A 23,728-nucleotide genomic window follows, 5' to 3' on the forward strand; every position below is an offset into this window, starting at 1 on the left:
ATTTGACGATGAAACTTCTGAAGGAAGAACCGGGTCAACTGCCGTTTCGACCTTTGGACTTTCGTCCGGTCTGGATTCAGTAGGTTCATTTTCAATGACTGATGCTTCAGCTGACCACTTGAGCGGGCCAGCTGTATTCTCAACCAACGAAGGACTTGGCACGAGTTTTTTGTATCCAGGAGGAAGTCTCAACAGTGAAACCGGACGATCTTCCAAAACTCTCTTCGCTTCGTCTAAGAAGGGACAACGGTGGATGGCGTGATCGCCTTCACACAGTCTGCAGGGGGATCTTGCTCCCCCTCTTTGTCTTGAACCTTCACTTTCGCTGGTTGACGGTAAGCATTCAACATAGCTATCAGAGGTTGATGCTCCCGAATTGTGCAAACGAGGGGACCAGTCCCTTAGTATCCGGGGAATACAGGGACAATCTCTATGGAAGTGGTCTCCTCTACATATGACACATGGCGATTTAGGCCCGTCTGTGCTGTGTGTGGATTTTTGTCAGATGTATTTTGCTTGCCCCCAGTCGCCTTAGGCTCCTTCTTCTTCTTCTCTCTCTTCTTCTTCTCCTTCTTCTCCATGGGAGCTTGGATTTTGCCGGCTCTACCTTGTGAAGATGAAGGATTGGATGAAGAGTTATAGGAAGTAGAAGGCTGGTGGGCAGCTCTAGACTGTTCTAACTGTTGACTCGACTGTTCAGGAACCATGGTGTTCTGAACTACATTGGTTGAGAATAACCAAATTGGCAGGCCAATTGTCAGTCCTGGAAGCGACAATGTGGCCATGTGGGGCGCACCAACTTCTCCCCAAGAGGAGAAAGGACTAGGATTTCCATCATGGGGAATTCCTTGGTTGGGGCGTTCCATGTTCTCAACCTACAGATCAACGCAGGAATAGAAGGTGATTATGTTCCGTTTAAAATAAATTTTATAACGACGCTTTAGACACAACTTGCTTTTTCAGTTTTTAAGAGTCGAGAAAAAGCTAAAGATGACTCTAGTCTCCTTCGATGTTTTAACGAGCCCGAAGTGACAAATGCTCGGATGGACTTTTTCAGTTATAGAGTTTGAAAAAGGCCAAAAGAAACTACTCTGGAGATCTAGGCAGAGGGTGTGCCAAACTTTTCACAAAACCACAGAATACGTTTTACGGTACGGGTGGTCGATCTTCGTGAATGTTGTGTTCACTGCATTGCGATCAGTAGGGCGGCCGACACGGTTTCCTATGGATAAAGGCTTTGTTCCTATAGGGGTCTCCCAATATATACGCGACGGTACGTGGGAGCACAAGTCCGTATTGATACTTATCACTTCACCGTGGAGGAATCACCCAACCACTCAACGCTAAGATATCACGTTTAACGACGCCGGAACACGTCTCTAGCTTAGACCTCTATGTGTTTGCGTTATGTTTCAATGCGTTGTTATGTAAATTCAATTTATTTTAAGGTTGATCTTGTTTAGCAGTTTGCCTTTATGGATCACCACGAGATGTATGGTACAACTCCTAAATGCAGTCTAAGATGATAAGCAAGCTTTTCAATCTTTCAACTTTGAAAATCTTAACTACTGAGGGAAAAGAAAGACATCATCTTTTCACACAGATCATAAAGCACACACTAATGCACTTTTTCCTAAATCAACATGCAAACTTATCAAATGCAAAATGCACAATGCAGGTATTTCTTTTCTCTTTCTTAATGTTGATGTAATACAAAAAGAAAGCTGTTGTATAACTTTGAATTCAATTTCAAGTGAAAGCAAACAAGCTTTTGTCCAAAATCAAAAGACACCTTAAGATTTACTTGTTTCGACACTAGAAATACATAAATTCAAACCATATGACGAAAGCAAAAACTCAATCAGCTATGAACAGCAAACAAACTAACTCTTAAGATCAAAACGACACTTATCACAGGTCTAGATCTAAGAGGCCACAACAAGACTAGTTCACTTTCGTTATGGGAAACTGCAAATGATATAGGAAATACACAAAGAACAAACACAGTTTCTTTATACAACCGAGGCGGAATAGTGGCAAAGAAAGGTGGTTTCAGATAGGTACATTGACTGATAACAGGCTGCAAAAACAAGGATGAAAACAGGGCAACAGAAAGCAGAGAACCCCAGTTGCACAAGGAAAAACTGGTTCAGCGCAGGTAGTACACTGTCAGTTTGACATTCAGCGCAGGTAGCCCCTTCGGGACCTGCGATGAAATGCAGACTGCCTTCACAGTGCCTGCAATGAAGAGATAAACTTTCGTTTTTCTCAGGTTCTGGGTCACAGATTGCTCAAAAATCAACAGTTTTTGGCCAAATCAAAAGCTACCAATCAAGTACACACTAAAGGATGAAAAGGAGGATGAAAAGCTATCACTAAGAGCTGTTCAGAGTCCTTGTGGATCAGATCTTCAAATCATAAACATGCCCAGAAACTGAGCTAGAGTAGCTGCCCTCTACTTTGCATTTGAAAGATCCAAATGCAGTTCGATTCGGTACTCCTTGTGTTTAGGAAATGAATAGCAAAAACACAAACAACCAACAAGATACTCCCCAGCGGAGTCGCCAATTTGTTGTTGGGAAAAGTATCCAATACAGAATGACCCTATCCCACTCTAAGGGCGATAGTTCCTTAGCAACAATCAAAGCAAAGCTATCTGAGATTACTTCTTTATGAGATGTAAAAGAGGGGAGAAAGAGATCCACTAACCGATGTCTTTCGCTAATGGTTGATCCAATCTTCTCTCCTTGCTTCTTGCTCCCAGCTCCTTGCTCTTTCACTGGCCCAGCTACACCAAGATCCTGCAAAATGGCAAGAGAGGGAAACTACAAGAAGCATACATTCATAATTGATTCAAGGATTAGAATAAATCAAATACACAAGTATAACAACACACCATTGAAACACATGCATATAGAAGAACCTCAAATGCTTTATTAATGGAAGAAGTAAGGTTCAGGAAGTGATACAACCATAAGAGGCCCAATCCAGCATCACCTTCCCAGCAGAAAGAAATCTCCTCTTCACCTCCTTCAAAGCAAATCACCCAATAGTTCTAAACTCAAACCAACAACAATTCTTTACATTCACAAGATTCCACCCCCTTAGACCTCATGAGAGAGATCTATATATAGGATTTTTGGAGAAAGGATGAGTCAGCTTGAGAGCTGACTAGTGTCCTCTCTCACTTCAGTTATTCTTCAGTTCTTGAGTCCACTTGGAGGTTCTTGCTTCCACTTGGAGATCTAGACCCTCTTACTCATCACCAGTCGAATTCCCTGATCCAAGTGTCATTTTGGAAGCTTCCTGGGCATTGACACCTTGAGGAATGATTGTGCCACATGTCCAAACTCGCCCAGCGCAGGTAGCCTTCTTTGCAGTTGACATTCAGCGCAGGTAGACAGTGGAGCAGTTGACATTCAGCGAAGATGCTCAGTGGAGTAGTTGACATGATCCAGAATTGGCTTGTTTTTGAGTGCTTTCAGGTGGAGAACTTTTATTCAGTGCTGTGGTTTGCTGACCTTGTTCCTCTAGGGGTAGGAACAACATGTTTAGGGACTTTGGATCCCTTAGATTATGGACATTTCATGCTTCATGCTGTAAGGCACAAAAATGTCTATAACAATAAGCAAATAGGTGAAATGATTTCCTCCACTCTAACAAGTACCTCCATGAATTTGTTTGAAATTCGAGTGGATTTATCAAATGCTCAATCTTGCTGAAGATGGAAAATATCTCTTCTCAATCAAAAGATAATAGGATCAAGTACTTGGAAGACCTAGTGGTGAAAATTGGATATGATCCATCATATGGAAAGCAGCAAAAGAAATTATTAATAAGAAGGAGATGGATATAGTATCCTTGAAGAAACAACTCAAAATACCCACCACACATGATCCATTGACCAAAGAAATAGAGGAGAAAAAAGTCAAAAGGCAGAAATGGTGAAATTGATTATGGAGCAGTCACTCCAAATAAGATAAATGGAATCAAAGATGGAGAAGATGGTACAAGAGAAGGAAAAGGCAACACAATCAGACATCCCTACTATGCAGGATCTTCCCCTTATAGTCATTCCTACAACTACTCCAGCAATTACTACTACAGAGACAAGAAGCAGTAGAGAACATCTAGCCAGATCCATGGAGAGCATGAATCTTCAAACAAAGGAAATCAAGGGACTTGAAACTGAAGTCAATTTTCTGTAGGATCAGATTAAAAGAACTGAAAATGCACATTCATAAAAAATGCAGAGGGCAAGAACATTAATTGAAAAATTAAAAATATAAAAAGGAATCATCAATTGGAAACACTGTAGGAAAGGTGAAGGAAATTATCTAGAACAATATCATCAATGGCATGAATGAAATCTAGCCTAGAATCCAAATTATATTTGAACAGAAGGAGCTAGTTGAAAAAGCTAAGGAAGCTATTTCAACTACTAACCTAGAGCTGGGAGACATGCCAACAACAACCAACAGAATCATTAAATTTACGAATTCAAAGAACAGGTATGAGCTTGAAGAGCTAGGAGTAGAAGACAGGACAAAGACCATCCTACAGGTGAAAGAGATATTAACCAAAAAGAACTTGACTGTACATCTTGAGGAGAAATGTCAGAATTTGGAGCTGACAGTAAACATATTTTTTAACAGAATTGAGTGTTTAACACAAAAGGGGCTCCCTTCTTTGTGTGTCATTAATCACAAACTCATGACTTGAGAATATTATGTCAAGAGGCTAAAAGACATAGCCATGGATGTTTTCAATCTGTCTAATATCAGAGGCAACATAACAGGAAAATCAATGTTGGAGGCTATCAACAATCCAATCTATATTGAACATGAATTTAAGCACGTTTTTACAGTAAAGCCCACTTTTGCAAAGTACACTGAAGTAGATGAGGTATACCATAGGTTGATCAAAGTCAAAATCCCAAATGAAGATCAATGGAGTGACTTGTGTGACAACCAATATGAACAGCACAAGAAGGACTGAAGGAATAGTGCAGAGCTGAGTCAGCACCCAGCCGAGTCAGTAAAGCCAACACACCATATTAAAGAGTAGCTAAATCAGCCACTACAGCACAATTAATTACCCAATAATGACATTTAGAAAAAAAGGGACCAGATGTCCAAGTTACTTCATCGTGGCCACTCTTTGGTTACATTAGTCAAATTTTAGTTTTGTTCTAATTAATAACAAACTGCCAATTGTATACGACAGTCGTTGTAGATTTTAGTTAAATAATTCATGCATTGGAAGTATTAGGGGTTGGACCCTAGTCACTGAAAGACTTTTTCTTTTGAAGCACTATAATTTTGGAGCTGGAGCATTGATAATAAAGACCATTTGCAAGACACGTGAGCTATTTTTATCTTGTGATGTTCTTCTTTCTGTGTTAAATTTTTTGTTGTTTACTACAATATGCACCATTTAAATCTTGTGGTAAAACAAAAAGTTTAGAGTAAGATATGCTGGTAGAGCACCTTATTTCTGTCTATGTCTTCCATATACATGTTTTGCTCTGAAGTCTGGTTAAAAAAATACTTAATTGGTTTCTAACCACTACTGATTTCACCATTCTGTCATTTCATTCCTTATTGTGCTTTAAAGATCTAGTAGAGATAGTTATCTAGCCTTGTGAATGCTCTGAAAAAATTGATGCTACAATCCAGTTGTTGACTCCATAGCCTAATGGAAAATTTTTAAACAAGATCTACCCCAACCAACTGATCAATCAATTAATCACTCTTTTATCTATATAACTAGCCTAAAATATTAGAATACCAAGAAGAAAAATCAAAATCTCAAGTATACAGAGAGAGCTCTCTTTGAGTATAAGATGGTTAGATCCTAGACTCCAACGTGGTTTGGTGTGTCCTTTATGATCCTTTTTCTTGCTCATATTAAAAATCATAGAGCGATAACATCTCCCATGTTGGGTTTCCACCTAAAAATCCCGGTGTTCATGTGCATTGATGTGTTGCTTATGTGTGATGGTTTATTCTGTTCTTACTGCACATGGCTATTGTTTAATTAATTCCTATTGAAGTATTGATACACTAGTTCAAGTTAAACAGATGATGAATTAACTGAAAAGTAAGTTAACTAGATATACGCTAGTTGTTTACATAATAGTTACGTACATATGCAAGTTTACTTCAGTATAGTCCTGTACAAAAATCTGAATAGGGAAAAAAATTATGTGAGTTTTAAAAATACTGATTCACCCCCCTCTCTGTGTTTTTTCCAACAATTTGTATTAGAGCAGGTCCTTTAGAAGAAGCTTCATTGCTTGAAAGAGATCGATCAAGATGAGTACTCAATACGGAGTATTTTACATCAAGCCACCTTTATTTAATGGAACTAACTTTGTCTTTTGGAAAGTTAGGATGAGAGCATACTTGTAGGCACTAGGATCTAATGTATGGGAAATCGTCGAAAGTGGATATCAATATCCGACCTCCATTCCCATGGATATTGTTGGAAAGAAACGGTATAAAGTCAATGCAAAGGCTATAAATACCATCTTGGGAAGTCTGGCGAAGGTTGAGTTCATGAAACTAATGAAATTGAACACAACAAAGGGAATGTGGGATAAACTTATCCAAATTTATGAAGGTGACACTAGGGTAAAAAGTGCTAAACTCCAATAATTTAGACTACAATATGAGACATTGAAAATGCATTATGATGAAAGAATTGCTGCTTTTATTCTTAGAGTAGATGAAATTTTTAATTCCATGACAAATATTGGTGAAAAAATAAAAGATACTACTGTTGATGAGAATATTTTAAGATCACTAACTCTGAAGTTCGATTCCAAAGTCTCCGTTATTGAAGAAATGTAGGATCTGAAAAGCCTCACACTTGATCAAATCCATGGAATATTGAGAACATTTGAGATGAGGAAAGGTGGTCCTTTAGACATGAGAGAAGAAGCCTTCAAAGCCACATATAAATGGAAACATAAGGAAGCACCCAAATACACAAGCTACATATCAGATGAGGAAGAAGCAAACTTCGTAAGAAGGTTGCAAGTGGGAACTGGAAAATTCAGAGGTAAGCTTCCCTTTAAATGTTTTGCTTGTGGAAGAGTAGGCCATTATGCATCCAAATGTCCTTATAGAGAAAATCATAAATAAAATGGAAAGAATGTTGCTACAAAGAATTTCTTTGATAAGAAAATATTTTACTCTAATGAAGATAGTCATAGCACATCCGATGACCAAGAAAATTTAGATTCAGATTATCTTGTACTTATGGCTCTTGAAGATCAGGCAATAGATCAATTAGATAGTTGTGAGATAGATGATTTAGTGAATTCCCTAAAGGAAAATGATAAACTCAAGAATGCTAACAAAGAGTTGGAATCAAAATAAAACAACATGATTGAAGAAATAAACATGTTGAAGAAGGAATTAGAAGAAACCAATAAAAGAATAGAAAGCATGAGAAAAAAAATTCAAGAAAAGGAAAAGCATTGTGAAACATTGGAATCTAAAGTTATGACCCTAAAGGAAGACTAAGATAAGATCAGCAAGTGGGCCAAGGCATCTGAGTCTCTAGATAATATTATTAATAAACAATGCTCTACTTTAATCAAGACTAGTATTGGTTATGATGATATATAGTGTGGTAGAAAATACCAATATAGTATTGTTCAAGATAAAACTGAGTCGAGTCACACATCTGTAAATAATATTCTAGATCAAAGTCAAGATCATTACCTAGGCACAAAGAATGGTTTTATGGATATTGTTTCTCTTGTAACTCATTTGGGCATAAGGCCATTGATTGCAGGTCAAGAATCTAGAACAAAACTAGGATATGGGATAAGTACAAACACATAATTAAGAATTACAAGAACATCTGGAAGAAGAAGGAACATTTCTTAAAAATGTAGCGAAGATTAACCCTAGTGAAATCCATTTCTCTTCAAGCTTACTTCTCTCAGTGACTGCGGAAGTAATTTGAGGTACCTGACCTCATGAGAATAGAATATTACTATCAAGTCCTCAGGATGAGTGATGTATAATCTCAGGGGCAGTATTACATATATTGTCTTGATAATGACTCCCATGGTTTTTTTTAATATTCATGTTTCTTACATTACTAAAAATGCATCCGATGTAGTAATAGAGAACATGTATAGGCAGAACATGATTGGGGGGATATGTGATTATAAAATTCATAATTTTATACTTGTACGCATATATTATGAAGGAGAATCACGTATTTACGTGATTTATGATAGAGATAGTTGTGTATGTTTTCCTATGATGAAGAAACAGTGGTAAAGACTAAGGGAAATGCTATGATATGGTTCAGACAATTATTGTTTTTATTTCTTGTCCCAATGTTGATGATTACAGTCTATGGATGCTATTTAAAAATTATTTTGGCTTTTATGAGTTGTTCATTCTTTGATGGATCTTTGATTGATGAAGTTGCTAGTGGGTTATTTGATATGATCATATTTAACAATAAACAATTGGCACAGGTTCGGGGGGAGCATTTTCTATAGTTCATTGTTGGCATTATGTTTTATTAAGAATTCCTTGGTACATTGGTGATGTTTTTAAAGATACTCATGTTACTGAAGTTTTTGAATGATGTTATGTTGCTGTCATAATGCATGAGTTTCTTTTGGTAAAATTATGGATGATGCTTATGTATTGTTTGATGCATTGATCATATTTGTGATGATAGAAGACTCTTTGGTGATGATATGATTGAGGAATGTTGTTATTCTTTTGTGGAAAGAACATGTAGATCTTGTTATCTCATGCTATGGTTATTTGATGATGATGTTGTTGGTGTTCTTCTTAGTCCTTACACCTATTACATGTACATGTTATGATGCAAATGGTATGTTTCTAGAAGAGAATGGTTCTACGTACAATGATCTTGATGATATGGGATCGCAGGGATGAGTAGTCGAAGATGATGAGTTAGAAAAGGATCTTATGAAAGATTACTTACACCGCATAACAATGAATTAGTATTTCTTCTTGCATGAAGAATTTGGGCCAAGAGAATGATGTTGCTGCAGATTTTGATGATATTTGGAAACATGGGATATTTTGATGATGCTAAAGAATGATGTTACACTGTCGTATCTTACTTTATGATGATATGCCTAATTCTCACTTATGTTGTTGATGTTGCATACTTGGTCACAAGTTGATGGTATTGAAGCTACATTGTCTTATCTTGCATATTGATGATGAGTTGTTGTTGTTGCTATCTATTGTACATAACCTACATAGTATATGAGTGTTGTTGAAGAATATCTTGGTCTTATTACCTCACTATAAAGGTATTTTTTCTTGGTTATAAATTCCATATTTGCCTCTTGGTGTAAAGGTAATGTAATGATCCATGATGTAATCATTGTTATACTTAGTCATGTTTGGACTATTGTGGTCAATTCAATTATGTATGTAATCCCATGTTGGGAATTTGATGTAATGTTGAGTAAAATATGTAAACCCACTGTGTTGTGTGATCAATGTAAGCATGAGTCATTGATAATATGAAAGGTCATGTCTAGTTGAGTAATAGAGTCATGTACTTCTTTGTATATGTTTAGACATTCCAGCATGTGCTCACGAGGAGCATGGTCAATATTCAGTGTTCATACTTAGAAGATCAACACTCACGTCAAAAAATGGAGAGAAGCCTCCGGGGGAGAGAAGATTGGTGTTTGGAGAATTCTTGGTGACTTGGGAGAGAAACTTGGTATATCTACAGATATGTTTACTGGTGGTGGTGACCAAATACCAAAGTGGTTTCCATCATGTCCAAAGGGGGATATTGTTGGCATTATGACAAATGTTTTTTCCTTGGTGGTAACCTACTTGATAAATATGTAAACATGATGGTAGCAGGATGAGTACAGATGTAATAAAGAGATCAAACAAAGAAATATAAGTTCTGATGCACAGGAATGATGAAGGTAAAGTTTGAGGAAGTATACGGAGGTTCTATGAAGAAAAGCCGCGTACATATGCAGGTATGGTTAAGAAAAGTCACGTACAACCTTCGCACCATGGTATTCTAAATACTAGGGTTCCTTACCATGGTATTGGCCCATACTAATGAGTACAGCAATGGATATTTGATCCCATCTAGGAATACCATCGACTTAACTAAGAGTTTGACCCATGGTATTGGCTAAGGCCTAAGCTATATAAGGAGATAGAGATCAAAGTGTTTAGAGTGTATTTTTTGTGTTATGGCTGAATTTTTGATCTGAAATAAGTATGCACCTGGGAATGTGATGATGGATCAGATCCTATAGATCTAAAATGACTAAATATTGAATAATTTGTTTATGGATTGACAGATCTGTGATGATGATGCTGTTGATCTAAAGATGATCTGAGGTTGTCATTGATGTCAACCCAAGCAACACCAAGGGCTACCCTGATCTTCCAAGGGAGTTTTGACTTGAAAAATTTCTCTATTTTGAGTTAATGATCTTCTAGATGGATTCTACACGTCAAGATGTTTCTGTTGATATATGCCACACCAAGTAATTCTTCACGGTTTGAGAGATATTCATGTTTGAAGTTAGTAACCCCAGTTAGTGGGATAAAACCCTATGGGTGAAATTTGAGGCAGGAAGTATGAATACTGTGAAGTTACTTTGGGGTTCCCATGGAGACTTTCTTCACTTTTAAATTCACTCAATAGAGGGCTATAGTCAGTTTCTATCAAAGTCTTCAGATATTGGCCACGAGATCTCTTTCTAGTTTCTATTCTATATATTTTTCCACTTCACATTGTTCCAGTCTCTTCTTCGGATCTTCACCCAAACATAAGTAAACTAATAATCTCACTCCATTCATAAAATTCCCCTTTCACACAAAAGCATCTTAATCTAGAGTTTCAGAGACCTCAAATACTTACCTCGTAGTCCTTTGAAAACTTGTCATTCTGCTTCACTATAGGACACAATTAAGTCTACCGCGAACTCAATAACGAATCCTCCCAAGATGCTATCAATCCAAAAATCAACAGCTCTTGAAATCCTATTTTCGATTTTCTTGAGTCGCTATATAAATTTAGGAGTCCACTCCTTAGGTTTGTCTCCTTTAAAACAATCCTTTCTTTTGGTCAACCTTGAGATCCACTCGCAAAACTAAACATGAAACGAAATGAAGAAAATTTCATATTGATATTTGAAAATATACTTATGTAACCACCTTTTAGACGAGAGTCGAAGAATTCTATTCTGTTGATCTACAAATTCTCGTTCTTTCTTTTCTACCCAATATTGAATTTATTTCTTTGATGGATGCCACACCCACATATCCCACAAATAGATCATGGTCCTGGAAACATAACCATTTTTTGGCTTGGGTTGGGTTGACCCAGGTTCAATCCTTTACTATGCACCAATAAAACCCCCAATCACTCGCGCTCTTGGCAACGACCTGCAAGCATATCGCAATCTCACCCAAAGTGACTATGGGAGGATGCAGAACCAGGTTTCTGCATCCTTGACGGATGATGCGATGTGGTATTTTTTTGTTTTATTGTACTTAAAACTCATAAATTACTTCGCCATATTAAATTCATCACTTAAAAAATATCATATACATCCATAAAACTTCACTGTATAGAAACAATATGAAACTGTAATAAACTGCTACGCTACAACAAATAATAGGCAAATAAACACATGAAGACATATTTTATTGTGGTCCATCTCAATGTGGGACTATGTTCACAAAAATTGTTGCTTATAATAGAGAATTTTAACAACAAATAGTTCTTATCTTGCGCACTCAGCTGTAGGTAGTACTCGCACTCAACAACAGAGCCTCACCTTCCTTCCAAGTACAAATCAACAAGATACAACTATAACACAGATCCGGATCATAAGATGATGATTCTCTTCCTTATTATCCATCCCTATATATTTGCTATTACATTGAGGGATATATCATCACAATAGCATGGTCCATATACTATGGACTCCCCTCATACAAGCTATTATGGCCAAAAACTAGTTATCATTTACAAAATTACATTCTTTTAACAAAAGGGGGGGAATTTAACCTGCTTCGAAGCCCATATACCACGTGGTATATTTATTGCACTATCCACTTTAGCACTCCGCTGCTCTACTGCGCAATCCACCTCGCACTCTGCTACATCCTTTACTTCACACTTCGCTCCCAAAAATGCAAAGTCTTCATCGAAATCTAGGCCAAGTTGGGCTACGCCTAACAATTACCATGGTATACTCCCATAGTAATGTGTAAAAATGGATATTTGACCCTGTCGAGGAATACCATCAGCATAAATAAGGGTTTGACCCATGGTATTGGCTAAGGCCTAAGCTATATAAGGAGATAGAGATCAAAGTTTTTAGGGTGTATGTTTTGGGTTAGGAATGAATTGTTGTTCTGAAATAAGTATGCACTCATGAATGCGATGATGGATCAGATCTTATGGATCTGAAATGACTGCATATTTAATAATTTTTTTATGAATTGATAGATATGTGATGATGATGTTACAATGTATTTATTTTATAGTATATGTCGAGATATGGGTTTGACTGAAGTTTTGTTGTGCCGTGAAGGTATGAGTCACTAATTACATATCTATATGCAAGTTTGTTTTAGAAAAATCACGTACATACATGGATCATATTCTTAGTAGTAGCGTATCAATTTTGCAGTATGGACATATCTATATGCGGGTATCAAATATGAAAGGTGTGTACATACACATAAGTGTTTTTTAAGGGTCGCGTACATATGCTAGGGTTTTGATGAATGTGATGTTTGATCGGCTTGATTAGTCTTGTTGTGTTTGTTGTTGTCTGTCAGTGAATTATTTCATGATCATCTTCATTTAACAATGATCATTGAGGTTGAATGATTTATGGAATGATTTGTTGAATAGTAATGATGCTGCAATTTGTATGTGGTTTAGAGGTTTGTGATTTCTTCTGTGCATAATTCAGTGAGTAATTTAGTGAGTATTTCAATATGGCAGTGATTGAGTTTCATGGTTTAGTATCTTGAGATCTATACACAAGTATTCTTCATGGAAAGTGCATATATATGTGGATATCCTTAAGAACAGTAGCATACATATTTTGATATATGGTTGATCAAGGTTTGTAGTGATAGAATTTGGTTTCTGTAATAAACAATATATGGATTGGTATTCTGGTGAATGAATTTATAGTGATCTAACTACTTTGGTTGTTTGAGATTGATTTGGGACTCAATTTGTACAATGATTAAGTGATTTGATATGATGATTGGTTTAAGTTCTATTATTTGATATTAATCTTAAATGATAATAGTGGGTCTAGTCTCAAAATTTGATGAAACGTGGCCTACATATTTAATGTTTTGGTTCAGGTTAATCTATTATGAAATATTATGAAACGTGGTCCACAAAAGTGTTGAGGGTTAGAGCTTTCAGTGAGGAAGTCAAAGCTTCCTTCCAGTGGTAGTTGGTAAATCTGATTAGGGGGTTGGAGCTCCCTTCCAGTGGGTGTTGGTAAATTATATCAAGGGGGTTGGAGCTCCCATTCAACAGATTTTGGAGAATGAGAGAAGGTTGTAGCCTTCTAGAGGTGGGTGCCTGCATGCCGGCATGATTTTGCGCTTATAAAAAAGTGTAAGAAGTTTTTCATTATAGTAAAAGACGAAGATAGAGATAACATCAACAGTTCTTTTCTCCTGTTAGGGTCCTATAATTTATAGGATCTCAAGGTGATTGAGTATCTCACATTTTGCAGATTTCATATTGTTCATAGATCTCATTATTCAATTGACTTCCAAAAAAAAAAAAAAAAAAAAAAAAAAAGAGGGTATTAAAAAAAATTAAAAAGAAGAGGAAAAGAACAAATGAAAAAAATTGAAAAGAAAATAAAACCCAAAATATTGTTCAATTCATACAGTCTAAGCATGTTTGAACAAATTTCAATTTCTGCTGATAGGCTAGAAAATAAAGATCTGCCAAATAGTTCAAGCTTGGAAAATTAGTAGCTAGGTAGAAATGGAATTGGTTCAACTGTTCAATCTGGACCAATAGGAGAAATAAGTGATAGAGTAGGTTATAAATAAATAAAAAAGAGAAAGTAAAAAGGGGTCTACAAGTCCAAATGCACCCTGCAAAAAAAGGAAAAAATGTTAATTAGAAACAAAAGGGTAGGCAGATTGAGAGAATTACAAAGGGAAAAGGACATGAAAAACTCCTTTAATGTTTGATGACATAGTTCATGTTTTTTTCCTATTCTTTACAAAAAATTAAAATTAAAAAGGTTAGGGGTCTTATTCATTACTCCTAAATTTATCCTATACTCTGCCCCCCTTTTCATTTTCCTACCCCACCACTCACATGCCCGTCACATCAACTATTACCCACCCCACACCTTTCGTCAAATCCTTATAACTGATATTTGATCCAATGGCCCACATGAATTTCTAGCCCCCCCCTCACCCTCCAAACATTAATGTTGAGGGAGTCCAAAATTAGTGGTTTCAGACCACTTATGTGTCACGTTGTTGTGATTTCGCACCCGCCCACGCTCATTCCACTTACCACTCCATAGGCCCTTCGAAAAGTGGTTTTTGCTTTCCAATAAACCACCGCTTTGTTGTGACCATTCACCAATCCCATCGCTCTGCGATGACACTCTGTCTCATCCACACATCACCTCCATTCCCACGCTATACCGTTTCACATTTAATTCTCTAGACCATTAGCCAACGTACCCGCGCCACTTTAGGCCACTTCGACGGGGATTCTATGAAACTATAAATGCATCATCTCTCTCATTTACCGAGTTTTGAATATGTTCTCTTTTGCTTACAAGAGAAAGTTAAGGCTTGCTCGGGCATACACAATGAAACAGTAACACAATTGTAGAAAGATACACTTCTCTACATTTAGCAGACATCCCCCTTCTTGAATCTTGTGTTCTATTCATCCCCTTTCTATTTTACTTCTCTGAGTTCCCTCTTCCTCTCATTCCTTTTTTGTTACAGTTCACCTGCAAATTCAAAAAATAGTCCAGGTTTTAAAAATTTGCACAAGACAGCCATGCCATCGAAGAGGAAAGCACAGGAGCTGTTCACTCCAATGGTGCACCCACCAGTGACTTGGACCATATTCCACTTGCAGACAAATATTTCAAGATCCATGAAACCATATCCAAATTCGATCTCTTTGACATCTACTCCTGGTGGGAGGAATTTTTTTTTGATGAAATGGATGATATAGGACTCTAGGATACAAATTTTCCTTTCTATATTTTTCCCAAAACCCATAGCTTCCTAGAATTGATCAGAAAATTCCAGTCATTATATAACCCACAACAGAGGGTAGTAATATCTACAGGAGGAGACATATTATTTACCATTGATGCTAAATCTATAATGCAAATGATGCAATCTCCTATCATTAAAGGAGCCTCTCCTTTTTCACATGAAATCCTCAGTGAAATGTACTAGAGACTAGACTTTGCCAAAAGAGCTAAAACCCTGGAACTCTTCATGACTGAACAAACTCCACTTCCTAGAAAAAATCCTCCATATTCTTCCTCTTATTTCCCTGATAGAACCAGGCATATAGTCACTATACTTTCATATCTGATAGGCTATTATTCAGATCAGTGGCTTGATGAGGCCATAATAGGTTTCCTATCCATATTTTCATCTGATGCAAATCCCTCTATCTTGTCTAATTTCAATCAATTCCTGGTAGATGCAATACATGATAAATTCATAAATTTCACCACATAGGAAGTGTTTCAGTATTCTTTAGTATTAGTATACATGCTTGTTTATTTTTAGGCAGACAAATTTCAGTTTGCAATGACCAAGTTGTATGAAGAAGGAGAACCCCAATTCGTTATCTTCTGGACAACCTTAGTAAAGAAGGATCAGAGGAAATTCAAATACAAAACATTCATAGAGATGTTTGTCCATCCAGCTACGAACCTCCCGAATGGAACAAAAAAACCTAGAATAAGTGAATAAATTAAAAGGATTATGCAGCTAACAGATCAAGCAAGAACATGAGATTGGTACTTGTACAAAAACTACACAGAATTAAGGGCATATTGGTGTGAATTGGCCCCTTACAAGCTGCCAAAGTTCCTCCCCATGAGGATCTTTGCACTTGAGTATATGATGCAGATGTTGAATGCAGACGAAGTACATTTTGTAGTAACAAAGAAGAAGTCTCAATTTAGGATCAAATCCTAGATTTTCCCTTTTATTTGCAACAACAGGGCATTAGGTGGGGAGGTTGATAAGAAATTGAAAGAAATGAAATTCAATCACAACTTCACATGGTCCTATGACCCATGGGGCATCATCTCTAAGAAAAGGGTGGAGAACAAATCAATAGCTTACATTCACACTCACAGTCCTGAGATAGAAAAATTTATGAACCAGATTGAGTGGATGCCTGAAACCCTACAAGAAGCTAAGGAACAAATTCTTTATTCTTCAAGTGCACAGACTCTTGGGCATCAAGAAAGGTATAGTACAGAGGAAAGAATAGACAAGGGTAAGGAACATGAAAAAGAAGCAACTGGGAAAAGACCAAGATAAGATCAATCACCAAGGACCGATACATTTATGAAAGAGTTCAAATTGAAATTTAGGAAAAGGGAAACAATACACATGTACATAGGCAAGGAATCACCACAACAAGCAACCATTAATCTCATTGATATTCTTGATTCATCTCCAGCAAGAGGTCAATCTTTTCCTAGCACTCCAATCTCAGAAAGGTGACAAACTCTCGAAGTTTCCACATCTGCTAATGTAACAGGAGAAAAGGAGGAGACCATCTTTGATACTTTCAAAGAGATAAAAGATAAAAAATGAGATGTTGAAAAAGAGCATTTATGCTCCATTCTGGAAGAAAAGTTGTACTTCTCAAGGTAGGCTTCTATCAGCTTTTGATTCAGAAAAAGGAAAAATGCATATGGGATTCCTTGAGGCAAAAATAGCAGAGCCTAAAACTCCAGCTAATTATAAACATACTTCTATTGAGTTTGATGCCAAAAATGTTCATCCTATTGACTAGTTGGAAATGAATAATAAAACAAGTGAGATGAGTTCCTCCACTCTAACAAGTACCTCCATGAATTTGTTTGAAATGCAGGTGGCTTTATCAAATTCTCAATCTCAGCTGAAGATGGAAAATATTTCTTCTCAATCAAAAGATAATAGGACAAGTCCTTGGAAGACCTAGTGGTGAAAATTGGATATGATCCATCATATGTGAAAGGAGAAGAAGAAATTATTAAGAAGAAGGAGATGGATATAGTAGCCTTGAAGAAACAACTCAAAATACCCGCCACACATGATCCATTAACCAAAGAAATAGAGGAAACATAAAGTCAAAAGGCAGAAATGATGAAATTGATTATGGAGCAGTCACTCCAAATAAGATAAATGGAAACATAGATGGAGAAGATGGTACAAGAGAAGGAAAAAGCATCACAATCAGACATCCCTACTATGGAGGCTCTTCCCCTTATAGTTGTTCCTACAGCCACTCCAGCAACTACTACTATAGACATAGGAAGCAGTACAAAATAGCTAGCCAAATCTATGGAGAACATGAATGTTCAATGAAAGGAAATCAAGAGACTTGAAACGTAAGTCAATGTTCTGTAGGACTAGATTAAAAGAACTGAAAGTGCATATTCAGAAGAAATGTAGAGGGCAAGAACATTTATTGAAAAATTAAAAAAATTTGAAAAGAAATCATCAATTGGAAACACTCTAAGAAGGGTGAAGGAAACCATCTAGAACAATATCATCAATGGCATGAATGAAATCTGGCCCAACACCCAAATCTTTTTTGAAGAGAAGGAGCTAATTGAAGAAGATAAGGAAGTTATTTCAACTGCTAATCTAGCGCTGGGAGACATGCCAACAACAACCAACAGAATCATCAAATTTCTGAATTCAAAGAACAGGTATGAGCTTTAAGAGCTGGGAGTAGCAGACAGGACAGAGACCATCCTACAGGTGAAAAGGGTATTAACGAAAAAGAACTTGATTGTACAGCTTGAGGAGAAATGTTAGAATTTGGAGCTAATAGTAAACATATTTTTTAATAGAATTGAGCCTTTAACACAAAAGGGTCTCGCTTCTCTGTTTTTCATGAATGACAAACTCATGACTAGAGAAGATTATGTCAAGGGGCTAAAAGACATATAAAAGGATGTTGTCAATCTTTCTAATATCATAGGCAGCATAACAGGAAAAGCAATGTTGGAGGCTATCAACAATCCAATCTATATTGAACACAAATTGAAGCATGTTTTTACAATAAAGCCCACTTTTGCAAAGTACACTGAAGCATATAAGGTATACTACAGGTTGATCAAAGTCAAAATCCCAGATGAAGATCAATGGAGTGACTTGTGTGACTACCAAGAGGAACAGTACAAGCAGGACTGAAGGAACAATGCAGAACTGAGTCAACACCCAGCCGAGTTAGCAAAGCCAACACACCATATTTAAAGAGCAGCCGAATCAGCCACTACCACAGAATTAATTACCCAGCAACGACATTTAGAAAAAAGGGGACCAGATGTCCAAGTTACCTCATCGTGGCCACTTCATGGTTACATTAGTCAAATTTTAGTTTTGTTGTAATTAATAAAAAATTCCTAAGTGTATACGATAGTCGTTGTAGATTTTTAGTTAAATACTTCATGCAATGGAAGCATTAGGGGTTGGACCCTAGTAATTTTTTTATTTTGAAGAACTATAATGTTGGAGCCGCAGCATTGATAATAATGACTGTTTGCAAGAAACTTGAGCTATTTTTATCTGGTGATGTTCCTCTTTTTGTGTTAAACGTTTCATTGTTTTCTACAGTATGCACCATTTAAATCTTGTGGTAAAACCAAAAGTTTAGAGTAAGAGATGTTGTCAGAGCACCTTATTTATGTCTGTGTTTGCCATATACATGTTTTCCTCTAAAGTCTGGTTAAAAAAATACTTAATTTCTTTTTAACCACTATTGATTTTACCATTCTGTCATTTCATTCCTTATTCTACTTTAAAGATCCAATAGAGATAGTTATCTAGCCTAGTTAATGCTCTGAAAAGTTTGATGCTACAATCTAGTTGTTGACTCCATAGCCTAATGGAAAAGGTTTAAACAAGATCTACCCTAACCAACCAATCAATCAATTAATCACTCTTTTATCTATATAACTAGACTAAAATATTAGAATACCAAGAAGAAAAATCAAAATCTCAAATATACAAAGAGAGCCCTCTCTGAGTCTAAGATGGCTATATCCTAGACTCCAAAGTGGTTTAATGTGTCCTTTATGATCCTTTTTCTTGCCAGCCTTAAAAATCATAGAGCGATAACATAGTGGTGACCATACTGGGGACCTATTGAAAATCTGTCATTTCATTCAAATTTAGAGTACCCAACCAAAAGCTTTGTATGATAATATCATTCCTAAGATTGGTTTGTTTTCCACTCCTGTATATATTTAGTTTGTCTATGTTTCAAATCTGAACACTGGCTCCCAAAAGGATCTCTAATAGATCTCACCTAGATCCAAATCCTCCTACCATAGTGGACAATCCAGAATAGATCTTAAGAAAAAAAGAACAAAAGAAAAAAAATATGAAAAGAAAGGAAAACCCCAGATATTATTCAATTCATATAGTTTAAGCATGTTTGAGCAAATTTCAATTTATGTTGATAGGATAGAAAATAAAGATCTACCAAACAGTTCAAGCTTGGCAAATCAGTAGCTAGGTATAAATGAAATTGGTTCAACTGTTCAATCTGGACCAATATGAGAGATAAGTGATAGAGTGGGTTAGAAATAAGAAAAAGAGAAAGTAAAAAGGGGTTTGCAAGGCCAAATGCACCCTGCAAAAAGGGGAAAACTGTTAGATTAGAAACAAAAGGGTAGGTAAATTGAGAGAATTACAAAGGGAAAAGGACATGAAAAATTCCTTTAATGTTTTATGACATAGTTCATGTGTTTTTCCTAATGTTTTAAAAAAATAAAATAAAAAGATTATGGGTCTTATACATTACTCCTAACTTTATCCTATACTCCGCCCCCTTTTCATTTTCCTACCCCACGACTCACGTGCCCATCACGTCAACTATTACCCACCCCACACCTTTCATCAAATCCCTGTAACTGATATTTGATCCAATGGCCCACATGACTTTCCGGGCCCCCTCACCCTCCAAATGTTAATTTAGGGGGAGTTCGAAAACAGTGGTTTCAGACCACTTGCGTGTCACGCTATCGTTATTTTTCAACATCCCCCCGCTCATTCCACTTACCACTCCATAGGCCCTTCGAAAAGTGGTTTTTGCTTTCCAATAAACCACCCCTCCATTGTGACCATTCACCAATCCCGTCGCTCTGTGAAGCCACTCTGTCCCATTCGCACATCACCTCCATTCCCGTGCTATATCGTTTCACATTTAATTCGCTGGACCGTTAGCCAACAGACCCACACCACTTCAGGCCACTCCGACGGGGATTCTCTGAAAATACAAATGCATAATCTTACTCATTTACAGAGTTTTCAATATGTTCTATTTTGCTTACAGGAGAAGGTTAAGGATTGCTTGGGCATACACAATGAAACAGTAACACAGTTGCAGAAAGCTACACTTCTTTGTGTTTAGCAGACATCCCCCTACTTGAATCCCATGTTCTATTCATCCCATTTCTATTTTCCCTCTTTGAGTTCCCTCTTCTTCTCATTCCTTTTCTATTACAGTTCACCTGCAAATTCAAAAAACTGTCCAGGTTTTAAAATTTTGCAAAAGACAGCCATGCCACTGAACAGGAAAGCACATGAGCTGTTTAGTCCAATGGTACACCCACTAGTGGACTTGGACCATATTCCACTTGCAGATAGATATTTCAAGATACATGAAACCATATCCAAATTTGATCTCTTTGACATCTACTGCTGGTGGGAGGACAAATTTGTTGATGAAATGAATGATATAGGACTCTAGGATACAAATTTTCCTTTCTATACTTTTTCCAAAACCCATAGCTGCCCACAATTGATCAGAAAATGCCAGTCATTCTATAACCCACAACAAAGGGCAATAATAGCCCTAGTAGGAGACATATTGGTTACCATTGATGTTAAATCTATAATGCAGATGATGCAATCTCCTATCATTGAAGGAGCCTATCCTTTTTCACATGAAATACTCAATGAAATGTACCGGAGACTAGACTTTACCAAAAGGGCTAAACCCCTGGAACTCTTCATGATTGAACAGACTTCACTTCCTAGAAAAATCCTCCATATTCCTCCTCTGATTTCCCTGATAGAACCAGGCATATTGTCACGTTACTTTCATATATGCTAGGCTATTATTCAGATTAGTGGCTTGATGAGGCCATAATAGGTTTCCTGTCCATATTTTCATTTGATGCAAAGCCCTCTATCTTGTTTAATTTCAGTCAGTTCCTGTCAGATGCCATCCATGAGAAATTCAAAAATTTTACCACAGAGGAAATGTTTCAGTATTCTTCAGTATTAGTGTACTTTTTTGTTTATTTTCAGGCAGAAAAATTTTAGTTTGCAATGACCAAGTTGAATGAAGAATGAGAACCCCAATCTATCATCTTCTGGACAACCTTAGTAATGAAGGATCAAAGGAACTTCAAATAAAAAACATTCATAGGGATGTTTGTCCATCTAGTAATGAGCCTCCTCAATGGAACAACATAACCTAGTATAAGCGAATAAATTAAAAGGATTATGCAGCTGACAGATCAAGCAAGAACAAGAGATTTGTACTTGTACCAAAACTACATAGAATTGAGGGTATATTGGTGTGAATTGGCCTCTTACAAGCTACCAAAGTTCCTCCCCATGAGGATCTTTGCACTTGAGTAAATGAGGCAGATGCTAAATGTAGATGAAGTAAATTTTGTAGCAGTAAAGAAGAAGTCTGAAATTAGGATCAAATCCCAGATTTGCCCTTTTATTAGCAACAACAGGGAAGTAGGTGGGGAAGCTGACAAGAAATTGAAAGAAATGAAATTCAATCACAATTTCACATGGTTATAGGACCCATGGGGCATCATTTCTAAGAAAATGGTGGAGAACAAATCAACAACTTACATTCACACTCACAAGCATGAGACAGAAAAATTTATGAACCAGATTGAGTGGATGCCTAAAACCTTGCAAGAAGCTAAGGAACAAATGCTTTCTTCTTCAAGTGCATAGAATCCTGGGCAGTAAGAAAGGCAGAGTACAGAGGAAATAGTAGAGAAGGGTAAGGAACATGAAAAATAAGCAACTAGGAAAAGACCAAGATAAGATCCAGGGACTGATACTTCTATGAAAGAGTTCAAATTGAAATTTAGGAAAAGAGAAAGGATACACATGGACATAGGCAAGGAATTGCCACAAAAAACAATCATTAATCTCAATGATATTCTTGATTCATCTCCAACAGGAGCTCAATATTTTCCTACCACTCCAATCTCAGAAAGGCAACAAACTCTCCAAGCTTCCACATCTTCCAATGTAATAGCGGAAAAGGAAGAGACAATCTTTGATACTTTCAAAGAGATAAAGATTAGAAATGGGATGTTGAAGAAGAGTACTTATGCTCAATTCTGGAAGCAAGGTTCTATTTCTCACGGCAGGCTTCTCTCAACTTGTGATTCAGAAAAAGGAAAAATACATATGGCATTCCTTGAGGCAAAAATAGCAAACACTAAAACTCCAACTAATTATAAACATACTTTTTTTGAGTTTGATGCCAGAAATTTTCATCCTATTGATCAATTGGAAATTAATAAGAAAACAGGTGAGATGATTTCCTCCACTCTAACAAGTACATCCATGAATTTGTTTAATATGCAGGTGGCTTTATCAAATGCTCAATCTCAGGTGAAGATGGAAAATATTTCTTCTCAATCAAAAGATAATAGGATCAGGTCCTTGGAATACCTAGTGGTGAAAATTGGATATGATCCATCATATGTGAAAGAAGAAGAAGAAATTATTAAGAAGAAGGATATGGATATAGCAGCCTTGAAGAAACAACTCAAAATACCTGCCACACATGAATCCATTGACTAAAGAAATAGAGAAAACATAAAGTCCAAAGGCAGAAATGATGAAATTGATTATGGAGCAGTCACTCCAAATAAGACAAATGGAAACATAGATGTAGAAGATTGTACAAGAGAAGGAAAAAGCAGCACAATTGGACATCCCTACTATGGAGGCTCTTCCCCTTACAGTTGTTCCTACAACTACTCCAACAACTACTACTACAGAGACAGGAAGTAGTACAAAACAACTAGCGAGATCCATGGAGAGCATGAATGTTCAAACAAAGGAAATCAAGAGAATTGAAACTCAAGTCAATGTTCTACAGGACTAGATAAAAGAACTGAAAGTGCATATTCAGAATAAATGCAGAGGGCAAGAACATTAATTGAAAAATTACAAAAATCTGAAAAGGAATCATCAATTGGCAACACTCTAGGAAGGGTGATGGAAATTATCTAGAACAATATCATCAATGGCATGAATGAAATCTGGCCCAACACCCAAATTATATTTGAACAAAAGGAGCTGGTTGAAAAATCTAAGGGAGCTATTTCAACTACTAACCAAGATTTGGGAGACATTCCAACAAAAACCAACAGAATCATCAAATTTCTGAA

The sequence above is a fragment of the Pinus tabuliformis genome, chromosome J, assembly GCF_031772625.1.
Source record: "Pinus tabuliformis cultivar Carrire ecotype Pingquan chromosome J, CPIR1, whole genome shotgun sequence".
Lineage (NCBI taxonomy): Eukaryota > Viridiplantae > Streptophyta > Pinopsida > Pinales > Pinaceae > Pinus > Pinus tabuliformis.